Genomic DNA, 16,482 nt, shown 5'->3' with positions numbered 1-16,482 from the left:
CCCCTATATACTACACACACGCATTCCTTCCTACTCACTAGACCTTTTAACCTCATCCCCCTATTCCTCCTTCACTCTATATGCTCATCCCCTCTACCCTGTTAAGATCAACTGACCATAAATATATCGCTCCCATCCTCCGCCTCTATCTCTCCTCTATCCCCTTTCACATTCTGTCTTCATGACTTGACATAATTACCGCTCACTTTTCACTTGACTTGGCCATTCTTCAAGTAAACAAGCAAAAATCCATCGCAATATGGAATATATGTATCTATGCTATATCAACTTTCGCTCCAACATAAATTTCCGGATTATCCACACAAGGATTACTTTGCACGGATTTCTACACGGATATTTACCACTGGAATGAAACTACACTTCAAGTATTGTTCTCTCTTTTTTCAGCACATCACACTCTTTATCCCTTCATACTAAAAATATCCGCCTATGGATATAATAAATAGATTACTTTATTTTTTCTGTCTCCGATGAAGGGAAGTACTGGATCTTCCCAGAAACAGCTGTAAGACTCTATACATAAAATACTTCTCCAACCTTACCTTTGCTCTCTTTATATTTTTGTTTTTATATATCTACATATATATATATATATATATATATATATATATATATATATATATATATATAGGGATGGATATGAAAGCGGGAGGGATATGTAATAATATACATATGGAAAATATTGGAAGGACTGGTACCAAACTTTGGCATCAAGTACCACACGAATTCCCGCACAGGTCGCCATTGCATGGTACCAAGGGTACCGTCCACTGCATCTCACATACGAACAAGGTACTCCAACAGCCTCGGTTTCAGAAGACCTCAGCTCTTTAATGTCCTGCCAAAACATTTGAGAGACCTGCAAGACATGGATATAGAGGTCTTCAAAACAAAACTTGACGCTTTCCTCACCACGATACCAGACGAACCAATGGCTCGAAATGAGACACAGTTTAGGGCAGCGATGTCAAATTCTCTTATACACCAGATGTACCATCAAAAGTCTTGATTGGACTATATCAGGTGAAGGAGAAAAGCCATGCAAAGAACGTGAAGAGAGCACAGCATAAAGACGGAAAGTCACGGTGGTGCCCCAGCATGACCACAGCCACTTGGCCGAAACCCATAAATGAATAAATAAATAAATAAATATATATATATATATATGTGTGTGTGTGTGTGTGTGTGTGTGTGTGTGTGTGTGTGTGTGTGTGCGTGTGTGTGTGCGTGTGTGGGTGTGTGTGTGACGGGCTTGTTTCAGTTTCCGTCAACCAAATCCATTCACAAGCATTTGGTTGACTCGAGGCTATAGCAAAAGACGCACGCCTAAGATGCCACGCAGTGGGACTGACCACAGAACCATATGGTTGGGAAGCAAATTTCTTTGCGCAGAGCCATAGATATACAGACAGTTAGTCAGACAGTCATACAGATAGATAGATAGATAGATAGATATACCCCTATATATATATCAATATATATGCATGCATACACACATACGCGTGTTTCATCGCGAGCGCACACACATACACACACACACACACACACACACACACACACACACACACACATATATATATACATACATGAGATTTAATCGTATATATATGTGTGTGTTTGTGCATTATAAAGTTTTGCAGGCGACTTCTACTTGAATAAGCACATCATTCTTTTGTTTCCATAATAAGAGTTGCGATTTGTTGACTTTGCAGCACTGTGCGCCAACCGTTGTCTTCATAAGTAATATTACCGACCGTATTTGTCTATTTTAGAGAATTTTCAAATACATCGAAAATTAATCATACTTAGCTTCTTATTTTACTGTAGAAGGTAATTTATTTTGAACTTTCAATTGCACAAGCTACTCATACCTCGCTCTCGTGGCAACAATACAACATTTTCTGTTGCAGTTCCTATCTAAGTGACAAATGAATAATTGTCTTACTCGACGCACATTACAATACATACGTTTCGTAGATCTCGTACCAAGTTCCGTTCCTATGTGCATGGTAATTATACAGATATTCAGACAACGTTTTAATTCTTGAATATCAAGAGAAATATTTAATCATTATCAAATTAATTATATTTCTGTAGTTGGGTTTCTCATTTCTGAAGTACTTTTGGTTATATCCGAAATAGAGACAGGAACTGCTTCTCTTTAACAATCCTAAAGATAAATTGCTTTTCATCCATTTTTAACATGTATGCTGCAGACATTCTCATTCATGCTTCGATGACGATTGCATCACTGAATGTGAACGCTTCTTTCAATTTGTCATGGAATTTAATTGTACCAGCGGTCAGAATACTTAGCTGTGAGTAATTATCTCTATATTTCAACAATGTTCTCTGTGTAATAAAATGGACAATGTGAAGCAATTCATTGAAACTTTAAATCTCTTATTCCTAGGAAAATAAATACCAGATTAAGCCTAATCTAAAAATTACTAAATGAAATAAAAACGTCATTATTGAAGATTAATCAAAACTTGTTCGATTTTGAGAAGATATTTTGATGAGTAATACCACGGTTGAGTCAAGTGGAACGACGATTTGGATGTTGAAGTCTTATTCGAGCAAAATTTACTAACCGTATAGACGCATAGGCAAAGGCACCAGCGCCCTAGAATCAACAATAAGAATTTGTCTATATTGCACAGTTAGTACATTGTAGTTTAGACGGAGGACTGTAATTGCTATTTCTTGCACCATCAACGACCGATTTTTAACAACCAGAATGTATTTTTAATCCGTGATGCACGAACGACGTTATCTGAAGTGTCGTCTACAAGGGGGAAAATACGCCACACTGCGCCTTCATATACATACATGCACCCCTCGACACACACGCATTCACACAGCCTTGTCTTAAGATGTTACACTGACGGTCTAATATATATATATGTGTGTGTGTGTATCTGTATGGTAAGAAGCCTACTTTCCCAACACGTGTCTCTGCGTGTGTGTATGTATGTGTGTGTGCGTGGGAGTGTCTGTATGTGTAATTTTGCAAGGGTGTCTGTGTGAGAGTGTGCGTACGTGATTTTGCGCCTGTACAATCTTATGCTGGTTACTGTGAGTGGCTGATACGTAGCATGATATTTAGCGTGTATGTGTATATACTCTTTACTCTCTTTTACTCTTTTTACATGTTTCAGTCATTTGACTGCGGCCATGCTGGAGCACCGCCTTTAGTCGAGCAAATCGCCTCCGGGACTTATTCTTTGTAAGCCTAGTACTTATTCTATCGGTCTCTTTTGCCGAACCGCTAAGTGACGGGGACATAAACACACCAGCATCGGTTGTCAAGCAATGCTAGGGGGACAAACACACACAGACACACACAGACACACACAGACACACACAGACACACACAGACACACACACACATATATATACATATATACGACGGGCTTGTTTCAGTTTCCGTCTACCAAATTCACTCACAAATATATATATATATATATATATATATATATATATATATATATATATATATATATATATACATACATATGTGTGTGTGTGTGTTTTTCTGTGACTGTGCTTTTACCCCCACTATCGATTGATGACCGACGTTGATGTGTTTACGTCCCCGTAAGCTAGAGGTTCGGCAATAAGGAATGATAGAACAAGTGCTAGGCTTACAATGAATAAGTCCTGGGGATGATTTGCTCGAGTAAAAGTGATGCTCTAGTATGACCGCAGTCAAATGACTGAAAATAGTAGAAGAATAAAAGAATAGAAAAATATGATCTTCGCTGTTTAAATCGTTTGTCCCTTGTGTGTGAAAGCGTGCATGATGCTTAGTATGTTTACATGATATTTATATAATGTGTGTGTGTACTTGTGTGCATGGGTGCGTAAATGTAGATGTGTACGAGCATGTATGCGTGTATGTGTGTTTGCGTGTGTGTGTATATGTGCATACGTGTGTACGGCTCATGTTTCTTTATATTTTCGATAAACTGCAAATACTTGAGTCGCAATAATTAATTTGAAAGTAGGCTTAATTAACCTGTAAATACACACACGTCTGTGTATATCTAACATGATTCCAAAGTGAAATTAATGCTACAAAATATGTGAGAAAACACGATATTTGATTAACCGGAACCAACGCTACGATGCATTTTCCGTCAATCATATTTCCGATAAAATGATTTTGGATAGAGTAGTGAGTACGAGAAAATGAATTAAACGCAGCGTGCGATCACACACATACACACATATTTCCGTGAGAGCACACACATACACACATAATCACACACATATATGCATACATATACATACTCGCTCGATCAATTACACATAACTAAATTTATATTTGTGTATGCATACATTTATATACAATGTGTTCCAGAAATATTGACCCACGATTAAAACTCTTCTTAAAAATATCGGTTCAGGTAATACTATCTACATTTTACATAAAAATTTGCGTATGTCTTTTGTTCATGTCTCTATTGTTTTGTTCGTCTATAACAGATTTGGAAACAAACATGGCGTCGAAAGCTAGACGTGACCAGATTGTTGCTTTGAAAACAGCTGGAGTGAGCAACGAGGACATGGCACAACAGTTGAACGTGTGCCGTAAAACAGTGTTCAATACCTGGAAACGATATATGGTGTCTGCTACTACCACTAGCAAGCCAATTCCTGGTAACGAACGATTAATTCGTACTAAACAAACTGTTGAAGCTGCAAAGAAGCGAATGAACCAATAACCCTGTAGGAGTAAGGCGTTGAGCGGGAAGAAACGTTGGCAGGTCGGGCGAAATGCATAGCGGTATTTCCTGTGTCTTTACGTTCTCAGTTCAAATTTCCCCGAGATCGACTTTGCCTTATACCCTTTCGTGGTCGATAAATTAAGTATAAGTTGCGTACTGGAGTTGATTTAATCGACTGGCCCCCTCCCTCAAAATTGCAGGCTTTGTGCCTAGAGTGGAAAAGAATATTCCTACAGGAGTGCAAGAAAAACTGAAAAAGCTCTTAATATTTCGAAATCGTCAATGCACAAAATTTTAAAGAAGACGTAAAACCAACTGCAAGCAAGAAACAATTCTGGCAGTTAATTTCAGCAGCTTCTAAGTAAAAACGTCTTGACAGGGTTAAAAGTATGTCAGCTGGGATGAAGGACGCCGCTAACCAAGTATTGATCTTCTCCGACAAAAATATGTTCACCGTGGAGGCAGTTATGAACAGGTAGAATAACAGGCTTCATGCAGGTAATGCAGGAGACTTGCCCGAAGGCGCAGGAATCACTTAAGCCGCCAGAAGCCAGCTTCACTCATTATCAAGACGATAAGTTGTCATTTTGAAATGTATATACTGCAATGGGTTGATCATTTATATTAGAACGTGTATACAGCCAATTCGTCAGTTACGGCAACAAGGATTCCAGTTGATCCCATCAACTGAACACTCTACTCGTGAAATTTTCACACAAAAGACTGAGTTCTTCACAGACATACGCACCTTAACCGATTAAGTCCCACTGTCCTATAAATAGGACACTAATTGAGAACATTAAACAAGCTATATCACATTGTCTCAGTATGCTATTTATAGGACACCAAGTATTTCCATTTCTACTTGAAGTAAAAAGTTTTAATAATAATTTTTTTAATTTTAACCGATTTTGAATCATCTGTAAAAATGTTGATGTAATATTCAGTACTCTGAGACTTAATGGGTTAGCGTAGTTCTCACTGTAGTTCTCGAATGCAACTACTAACCCTTTTCCGAAGCTGAGTGGACTGGATCAACGACGAACAAGGTATCTTGCTAACGGACAAAATTCACCACCAGGAATCGAAATCCACCCTTACGATCGAGCGCTGAATAACCCAACCACTAAGCCGTACGCCTTCCACTTGCTTATAGATACACATACACATGCGTGCGCGCACACGCACACATGTACATACACTCACACGTACGTTTTGCAGACAACTTGCACATACATGTGCTACCAGTAAAGATTAACGCATACCGGAAGCCAGCAAGTGTATGGGATCATCAGGAGAGAATACGTGCCGTTTGAGGGCCTCCCTTTCGACGGCATCATTGCGCACGCCCCCACCTCACTGATATGAGGCCCCACCTGCTAGATCAACTGGTTATCAAATAAAGCTCAACATTCTTCTACCCATCACTCATCGTCTTTTTTTAACCAAATCCAGTGGCTAGCTTTTTCTACTGTAGTTTGGATATCGGTCATGGTGGTATTCACTTTACGATGAGTTAGGCCTATACACACACATACACACACTCACGCACACACACTCACGCACACACACATACACACACACATAGAAAGACAGAGAGAGTAGGGAAAACATATGCGAGTAGTGGTGGTGGCTACTTCAACTAACACCTTTGCAAGGATGGATGCACACCTTCACATTTCACTCCCATAGTTTTCTCGATCCGAACCTTAAGAAGGAAGATATTTTTCCGTACATTCAGAACTTGTTTATATAACTCTCATTCCTGAATATTTTTGGTACAAAAAAAAAAAGAAGAAGCTTACTTCCATTTCTTCTTGAAATACTCATTAGCTTTTTAAGCCCTACACAAACTTACAAGTAGATTGTTATCATTTTCTCGTCTATTTGAACTATATGTACACGTAAGAATTTCAAATATGTCAAAATGGTACAAGAATCTCTTTAGAAATTCTTCATGATTTATTTCTGTTGACCTTTTGTTGCCAAAGTGTCATACTCTCATCAAACCATTTTCTAAAGTTCTTTTTCTATTTTTGAATTATGCGTATTTCATGTTCTTATAACGGTTTTTCTTCTCTTCATATGTTTATCGATTTCGCTAAATATGTCCGACTAGTGATTGTAGCATCTATCATATACTTCATTTGATCAAAAATAATTTTTATGTGATACTGTTCTTTCGCAAACTTTCGGCTTTCCTTTATTCTGAAAAAACGTACGCAAAGGAAATGCATGTTAAATAATACAAGACTGAAATATATGCTAACAGGACTTAACCTAATTTGATCTGTTCACTATGCTTCAGTTCAATTGTTTTGCTTTTTTTGTATTCTTTTCTTCCTTTTCATATAATTCTGCACTTCGCATGAACTTGAGTGTGTTCTACTACAGCACCGGGCGAACCAGTAAGCCCTGTGGACAGAAACTTTTGTAGAAGATAGAGAGCAGTGCATATAATCAAAGTGACATTGTGGTAAAATATACGAAGCCCAGTATACCCATCACGACTAAAAGTCTGATAAGGGTACACCAAGCACATGCATCACAACCATATATGCGTGACATGGCAATCTCATATCAGGATAAACAGCGCATGACCTTGCAGTTGGGGCCCAATTAGTATTTTCTTCGGGTCGAGTAGTTCATCTCGCTGAATAAGGGTTGTTTAAAGATGTTGAACGAAACACCCATGTTTCCAAAGGTCAATTATCCAAAGAATTCCTTTCAACACATGCCTATAATAATTCCCCACTACTTTTATTCGTGATCAGTATATCATCAGCCATTAAGAAGGGATATAATAAATATCCTGGAAACCTGTAAGACATTCTGTTTATAAATGTTCTAAAATCTTCACAGCCTTGGGTTTTTTTTTTATCTCATTCTGAAAAATAATTTTATATATCAAATTTATAGATCAAATTAGGTTAAGTTTTGCTATTTTTTTAAAGGTCAAGAATAAACTTGTCATTGAAAGATCTGACCAGCTGTAAACACAATCTTCTTCTTTCCTCCTCTTCCCATTGACACTCCTTTCAAATACACAGGCACATACGTGCACACGTGCACACACACACACACATACACACACACATACACACACACGCACACATACACACAAAAACGTACCCACTCACTCTCTCCCACTGGACAATGACACCAAAGATTCTTTTTGAAAAACAACTTTCTTCACAACAATGCCACCTGGTTTTGCCATTTCTTTAAAAGGTCAGGAATAAACTTATCATTGAAAGAACTGACCATCTGTAAACGCAATTTTCTTCTTATCTCTTTCGCATTGACACATCTTTCAGATACACAAGCACACACACATACACGCACACACACACACACACACACACCAACACAAAAACACTCACACACACACACACACACACAGATTCTCTCTCTCACTTTTCCATCCATTCCTCACCCTCTCTTACTATCCTATATCTCTCTCTCTCTCCACCCCTACACATTCAATAAATCTATAAAAAGAGCCGGCATCGCAAGGGGAAATCAAAATTTGAAAATCCTGCAAGACTAGGTGAAAAGCGCTTTATATGATTGATAAAACATGTGACATATTAAAAAAATCTGTAAATGTACAACCATCCAGATTTCTGAGTACCTTAATCTTTTTCTAATTCGCTATGTGGTAAGTAGCTTGCTTACTAACCACATGGTTCCGGGTTCAGTCCCACTGCGTGGCACCTTGGGCAAGTGTTTTCTACTATAGCCTCGGGCCGACCAAAGCCTTGTGAGTGGATTTGGTAGACGGAAACTGAAAGAAGCCCGTCGTATATATGTATATATGTATGTGTGTGTATATGTTTGTGTGTCTGTATTTGTCCCCCCCCCCAACTTCACTTGACAACCGTTGCTGGTGTGTTTACGCCCCCGTAACTTAGCAGTTCGGCTAAAAGAGACCGATAGAATAAGTACTAGGCTTACAAAGAATAAGTCCTGGGGTCGATCTGCTCGACTAAAGGCAGTGCCCCAGCATGGCCGCAGTCAAATGACTGAAACAAGTAAAAGAGTAAAAGAGTATATATATATATATATATATATATATATCGCACAGATAGGATCATCAGTTGGGATGTATCCTGGAGACAGCTGCACAAATTTAATACTGGGATCCAACTGAAGCGTCCATCCTTTGCTAATCGTAAGAATATTGTCTTTCATCACGACAATGCCATTACGAACAATTCTATGCATGCGCGGCAGAACTTACTGGGACTTGACTGAGACGTTCCACCGCACACTCCAATTTCCCCCTGACCTTGTCCCTCCAAATTCCCTCCTGTTTTAGTCTGTGCAAACTTCTTTGAACGGACAGACCTTCAAATCTGAAGAGGATATAAAATTTCACGTAACATGAATTTCATCAGAAAAGACAGGAAATTCTTCAAGCAGAAAAACATGGATCTGCTTGCCACAATATGGCAGGAAATACTAGAATAACACGGTAGTTACATATACCATTGATTGAATAAATTGCTTTGAATATAAAAATTGTATGTTATTCTCCCATAGAAAAAAAAACAAAAAACAAGAAACAATAGCAAAGTGGAACGGAATTTCTGGCCAACCAAATATTATTATTTCGCAATTGTTTATCAGTTTTCCACGGATTAGTATAATGAAAACCTACCCACCATTTTAAACTCGTAGAATTAAATGCTATTTCGACAACTCTACAGCAATATGTTGGACCTACTTTGCATAGCAAGTAACAACCAGCGTGAAATACATTAAGATAGAGAATATACAAAAGCAGTGAGACGAAGAATCATATAAAGTGAGAAAAGTTTTATCGTTATCTCTGTACATTTTCTATAGAATTCAGAGTCAGCACTGTTCGTTACGAGGTTTCGTATACAAATGCGTCTCCGTATATTTTCCATTTTTCTGTCTGCGAACGTAGTCGTTACACAGACGTATTTGTTTCCGTATTTCTTTACAAAAGGTTGTAATTTACAGAGCTGGCTTTGAATTCTATACAGAAGCTATAGAATTAAATTTAAAAAATAAAATTATAGCACCGATCAAACACAGTAGGATACAGTATTGACTTAATAAACCTATTATATATATATATATATATATATATATATATATATATATATATATATATATATATATATATATATATATATATATATATATATATATATATATATAGATAGATAGATAGATAGATAAGTAGGTAGATAGATATACATATGGATGCAGATAAATACAGTAGTGTATTGTGGTGAGAAGACGAAATACTGTTGTCTTGCAGGCAATTTAAGGAGGTAAAGTTCCTACGTGGGATAGAATTTATCCACCATAATATATATATATATATCATCATAAATATACAGGGATTAGCATTGAGTTGCTTCTCCAACATACTGAAAATTTAGAAATTGCAGTCAAAGAACTACTGATTCTAAACTACAAATTTTTCTCTAAACGGATGGCGATATTTATGGCACACATAGAACAAAAAACCAGAGTGAAAAGCAAAAACAAACCTGCCTGAACTCACCAGCCGATGAATTCGTAAGTGCCTTTTCTTCTCGTTGGTTTTTGGTGTCGCATGGCCAGAAATTACCGTGAATTTTTTTAGAGACACTTTCAAATTTATCAGAATATTGGGCTGAAGAGTCGGAATAGAGTAATCTCTTAACCGCGAAACGTTCGTATCCAATTAACTAAAGGCAGGTTTGTTTTTGCTTTTCACTCTGGTCTTTTGTTGTGTGCCATAAATATCGCCATCCGTTTAGAGAAAAATTTGTAGCTTAGAATCAGTAGTTCTTTGACTGCTACTTCTAAATTTTCAGTATGTTGGAGAAGCAACTCAATGCTAATCCCTGTATATTATTCTTGTATATATATATATATATATATATATAACAAGTTTCTTTCAGTTTTCCTATACCAAATCCATTCACAAAACTTTGGCCAGCCCAAAGCAAGAGTAAAACACACTTACCCGAGGTGCCATGGAGTGGAATTGAACCCTGAGCCATGTGGTTGGGAATCAAACTGCTAACCACACAGCCAAGCTCACATAGGCACACCCTTTGCATTTCAGCTGACAATAAAAGCTTTCTCAATATGATGTCCAACATTTCTTTCAAGAGACATTAATTAATAATAGACTTTAACAGAACTCTGCTTCACTAATTTAAGAATAGCAGGAACTATGACGTATCAAAAGAAATATATTTTAATTTAAAGATATTCATCATCAAGAGAGAAGGGAAGCGATATTAATATACCTCCATATATGTGTGTGTGTGTGTGTGTGCGTGTGTGTGTGTATGTATGTATGTATGTATGTAGTATGTATGTATGTATGCAAGCTTGTATGCATTATACACAACCAAGCACACACACAATCTAAAGAGCTACTAATAGTTTCATACTTGCATTATACTTGAACAGGCATATTTATAAAATACGCCATGTGTCTAAAAGCTATCTGTTAGAGCCTGAAAGATTACTTAAAGATATATGGCGTATTTTATATAAATGCCTATTCAAGTATCAAAAAAGCATGAAACTATTAGTAACTCTTTTGCTTGTGTATTTAAATTGATATTTATCTCTCATTGGATGGAGTACTTTTTCTGTTGCTTCTATGCTTCTACATCTATTGGATCTGAAAAGTTTGTGTGTGTGTGTGTGTGTGTGTGTGTGTGTGTGTGTGTGTGTGTGTGTGTGTGTGTGCGTGTATGTGTGTGTGTGTGTATATATATAGGCGCCGGAGTGGCTGTGTGGTAAGTAACTTGCTTACCGACTACATGGTTCCAGGTTGAGTCCCACTTTGGCACCTTGGGCAAGTGTCTTCTACTATAGCCTCGTGCTGATGAAGTCTTTGTTAGTGGATTTGGTAGACGGAAACTGAAAGAAGCCTGTCGTAAATGTGTGTGTGTATGTTTGTCTCCCCATCATTGCTTGACAACCGATGTTGGTTTCTTTACTGTAACTTTGTAACTTTGCGGGTCGGCAGAAAAGACCGATAGAATAAGTACTAAGCTTACAAAGAATAAGTCCTGGGGTGGACTTGTTCGACTAAAAAAGGCAGTGCTCCAGCATGGTCACAGTCAAATAACTGAAACAAATAAAAGAATAAAAGAATGAAAGAAAAAGTATATATATGTATATGTATATATATGTATATATATATATATATATATATATATATATATATATATATATATATATATATATATATATATATATATTATATATTATATATATATATATACATATATACGAGTGGGTACCCAGAAGTAACCTGAAACATTTTCTGTGAGACAAGTTCGTTGTAGTTCACGCTTCCAACGCTAGAAGTCACTTCATGCGACCCACAAGCATCAGTCTAACGACCGGCGTCGTCGCTTTGTTTCGTACTGCCACGCAGTCCATCTTTGTTCTGAAGCTCTTCTCTCCTGTTCGTAGATTTTTGCGATGGCTGAAACGAAGTAACTGCGTGCTTCGGTGAAATTCCGTTTTCTGCCAGGGAAATCGTCGACCCAAACAGTTCTTATGCTTCAAATAGCTTACAATGCTGTGCCATAAGCAAGACATAAGTTTAATAGTAGTTTTCACTCTTTAGAAATGGTTACTTGTCGCTTAAACACCAACCTCGTCAGGACAACCGGCGACGGTCGACCCTCCAGAACAAATAAAAATATCACGAAAACCCATGAACTGACGAACTTGTTGATATGACTGGTGTGTCCAGCAGCTCCTCCCAACGAATTGCGAACGAAGAATTGAGAATGATAAGCGTGACGGCAAAATCTGTGCCTCGCTTGCTCAAGGAAGATCAAAAGGAGTCACGACTGAATGTGTGTCGTGAACTGAAATAACAACCGGAAGTTCAGCCGGACCTTTATTCAAACGCTATCACTGATGATGAAAGCTGATGCTACAGCTACGACCGGAAGCGAAGTGGCAATCAAGTGAATGGAAGCATTCGATATCACTTGGTCAGTAAATTACCAAAGAATAAACACTCCCGGTCGGTGTGGACTGGTTATCTCCTTTGGAGTAGTTCAGCTGAGTCAAAAGTTGTTGAGCAGGGAGTTATTCCCTTAGACAGCGTTTAGCTCGTAAAGACCTTTCCGGGTCTATTCGGAGACCGAGAAACTCCATGCTTGCAGCCGGCAGCGTTTGAAATGAATGCAGGGGCTGTAAATTTCCTAGCGAGTGTTACGTGATTTAAGTTTCAGAGAGTCTTTGAGGATCCTTACTCGCTCAGGTATTCAAAGCTTGCAGCGTCCGCTCCCGTTAATGTAGGGTTACCGTCGCTCCATAATCTGTAATGTACATGTTTGAAGTTCATCACGAATCAAGTTGTAAATCCATGGTTGTATTCTTCAGTTAAACTGGTCTTTTTCTCAGAGAGATATACAAGGACAATGGGCTTTACATATTTCGTAGGCAATGGGCTTTACATATTTCTTTATTTGTGCTTTTATGACTTACAGATGTTCCTGATATGCATTAAAGGCGCAATGCGTGGTTCTGTTTTGTCAATCGGTCTACTGACCGACTGAAAAAAACATCGAACGACCATAATAAATTCTATCATCGTCGGAGCCCGCGTACAGAAAGTTAAATTAGAGGAAAATAAGGAAATACAAACTTGGAAAGAACAGCGAAGAGAAATGGAAGAAGAGAAGAAAAAAGAAAAAAAAGGAAGAAAAAAAAGAAAAAAACAAAGAAAACAATAAAAAACAAGGAAAATAGAAGAGGAGAGAAGGAAGAAGGGGAAGAGTGAGAAAGAGAAAGAAAAAATCCGGAAATGAAGGAAGAGGATAGGAAAGAATCGCCCATTTGTCTATTTGTTTCTTCATGTTATTTATCTTTACCAGTCATTATTTTCTTTTGATTCCTATATATATTTTCTCATCTAATTATTATTGTTATTATTCACTTATACTTGTATTTATCCTTGTATTTACTTTATTGTATTGCGGTTTAATCTTCTCAATTTATAATCCATTTATGCGTTGCCATTTTATTTTTATTTATTATTTTTACTCTAGTTTAAACATCCCATGCAATTTCCCGTACATTTCACTTCGAATAAATAGAGGAATCAATCAGTCTTAGATCAGCACATTCCAAACAAATGTAGAAGTAACCAACCTAGCAATGACCTACATTTAACTGAAAGCTGACCACTGGAGAGAGTGGCGGATATCAGATTTCAATACCCTATGTCGATACCGATTGACCTCGGTAGCTGTCTACAATGGTTTAACAGAAGTGACCTAATTCTTTTATTGAAGCAACGGTCACCAAGTTGTTTCCTATCACTTTCCTCCATTTCCAAGTTTCTTCTCTCTCTCTATCTCTCTCTCTCTCTCTCTCTCCTTATTCTTCTCCCTCCTCTTCCATCTCCTTTTCATCTTCCATCTCTTCTTCGTCTTCCCCTTCGTCTTCTTCTTCTTCTACTTCCTCTTCTTCTTCTTTTTCTTCTTCTACTTCCTCCTCTTCTTTTTCTTCTTCTTTTTCTTCTTCTTCCTCCCTTTCTTCTTCTTCTTCTTTTTCTTTTTCTTATTCTTCTTCTTCTTCTTCTTCCTCCCTTTCTTCTTCTTCTTCTTCTTCTTCTTCCACCTCCCTTTTTTCTTCTTCTTCTTCTTCTTCTTCTTCTTCTTCTTCTTCTTTCTTTCCACTTTTATTATTTCTTTTCTCTTATCCCTCTTTCTGTTTTCCTTTTTGTTTCTTTTTTCTTTTCCTTTTGTCTTTCCATCCCTTCTTCCCTTTCACTTCACTACTCTTCCTATATTTGTCATTCTTTCTTTTTCTCTAATTTAGCCTACTCTGTGCAAACACTGACGGTGATAGAATTTATTAAGGTCGTATGTCGTGTTGATTAATAGACTATATAGGTAAATGGAACCATGAACGCACGTATAAAAATTATAACAGAAACAACTGTAAGTCTTAGATGCAATTGTACCGAAATTATATAAAGTCCATTATTTAGGATTTTCCTTATCAATAACGAGTACCTACCGCCGAGTACTATTAGTGGTGAGGCATTTCCCCCTCCATACTTTTAAGAGATCATGGGTCAACTGGTTATATAAAGATTTATGGAGAAAAATTATTGCAGAGAAACCTGCATTCACCTTTTGATTAAACTGTAGAGCATACATGGTGGGTGCTTAAACAAACACTTTACCTTTGTAAATTCATACATTCAATAGTGGCATCTTGGGCAAGTGTCTTCTACCATAGCCTCGGGCCGACCAATGCCTTGTGAGTGGATTTGGTAGACGGAAACTGAAAGAAGCCCGTCGTATATATGTGTGTATGTATATATATATATATATATATATATATATATATGTGTGTGTGTGTGTGTGTGTGTGTGTGTGTGTGTGTGCGTGTGTGTGTGTTTGTGTGTCTGTGTTTGTCCCCCACCATCGCTTGACAACCGATGCTGGTGTGTTTACGTCCCCGTAAGTTAGCGGTTCGGCAAAAAGAGACCGATAGAATAAGTATTAGGCTTACAAAGAATAAGTCCTGGGGTCGATTTTTCTCGACTAAAGGCGGTGATCCAGCATGGCCGCAGTCAAATGACTGTAACAACTAAAAGTGTGTGTTTTTTTTTTTTAAAGTTTCAGCTTAGAGCTGCGGCCATGCTGATGCACCACCGTTAATATATTTTATGAAGATGACGTCATATGAAATGATTGAATGACATTGTAGCAGGATGTTCCTGTAGATATCAAGCGCAGGCTTACAAAACCGAGAGTGGGAGAAAAAGAGAGAGAGGTGGAAGAGAGAGAGAGAGAAAGGAAGAGATAAAGAGGGAGTGGAAGAGAGAGAGAGAAAGTATCCGTACACAAAAAGAGCAAAGGCAACTATTTGTGTATTTAACGAAGATCACAAAATTAATGCACACATCCCACATGACAAACTTCAAGCCTGAACTCATTATTTATGTGACGTTATTAATAAAATGTCAAAGGTGAAGGTGAGGTAGAATCAATTGTGCGTCGGACAAAATGCCTAGAGGCATTTGTTCATTCTCTTTACGCCGTTTCAAATCAACCGTGACGGACATTGTCTTTCATCATTAAAATGAATTACCAGCTGAGAACTGGGGTCAATATAATCATTTTAGATTCACCTCTCAAATGTGGCACAATTAGAAACGTTTTAAAAAGTCAGTGAGACGGCAGTATTGTTACCATGCCGGACAAAATGATAAGAGGCATTTTCTTCGGCTCTTTGCATTCTGATTTCAACTTCAGTGAAAGTCGATTTCGCCTTTCATTTTTTTTTTAGAATCAATAAAATATAAACCAATCAAACAGTGGATATCCCTATAATCATTCACTCCACCTCCAAATTTTCAGACCATGAGCCCATATCAGAAAGGATTAAGGAAAATATAATTAAATTATTACGGAGATGTACTTGGATAACAAGTGATTTGATCTTAGGTCGTGTGCTGAAACAAAAACAATTGCAGCGTGGAAGGTGTACATAAACCATTTAAAAACACACAAAAATCGTTAGACTCACTTCAACATTTGAATTTAATTTGTCAAAATATTTTCGTCGCTTTAAAATTAATATATTAAACAAATCAGTGGTGATGGATAACTGACGATCGACAATTTGTTTTAGCTGTTCGACCAAAACTATTACCTATGTATTCATTCGAGTATACGTCAATGAATGCGTAGTCATT

This window comes from Octopus bimaculoides, chromosome 12 (genome assembly GCF_046866305.1).
Source record: "Octopus bimaculoides isolate indiv1 chromosome 12, ASM4686630v1, whole genome shotgun sequence".
Classification (NCBI taxonomy): Eukaryota; Metazoa; Mollusca; class Cephalopoda; order Octopoda; family Octopodidae; genus Octopus; species Octopus bimaculoides.
The sequence above is the reverse complement of the archived record's forward strand: the minus strand, read 5'-3'. Positions refer to the sequence as shown.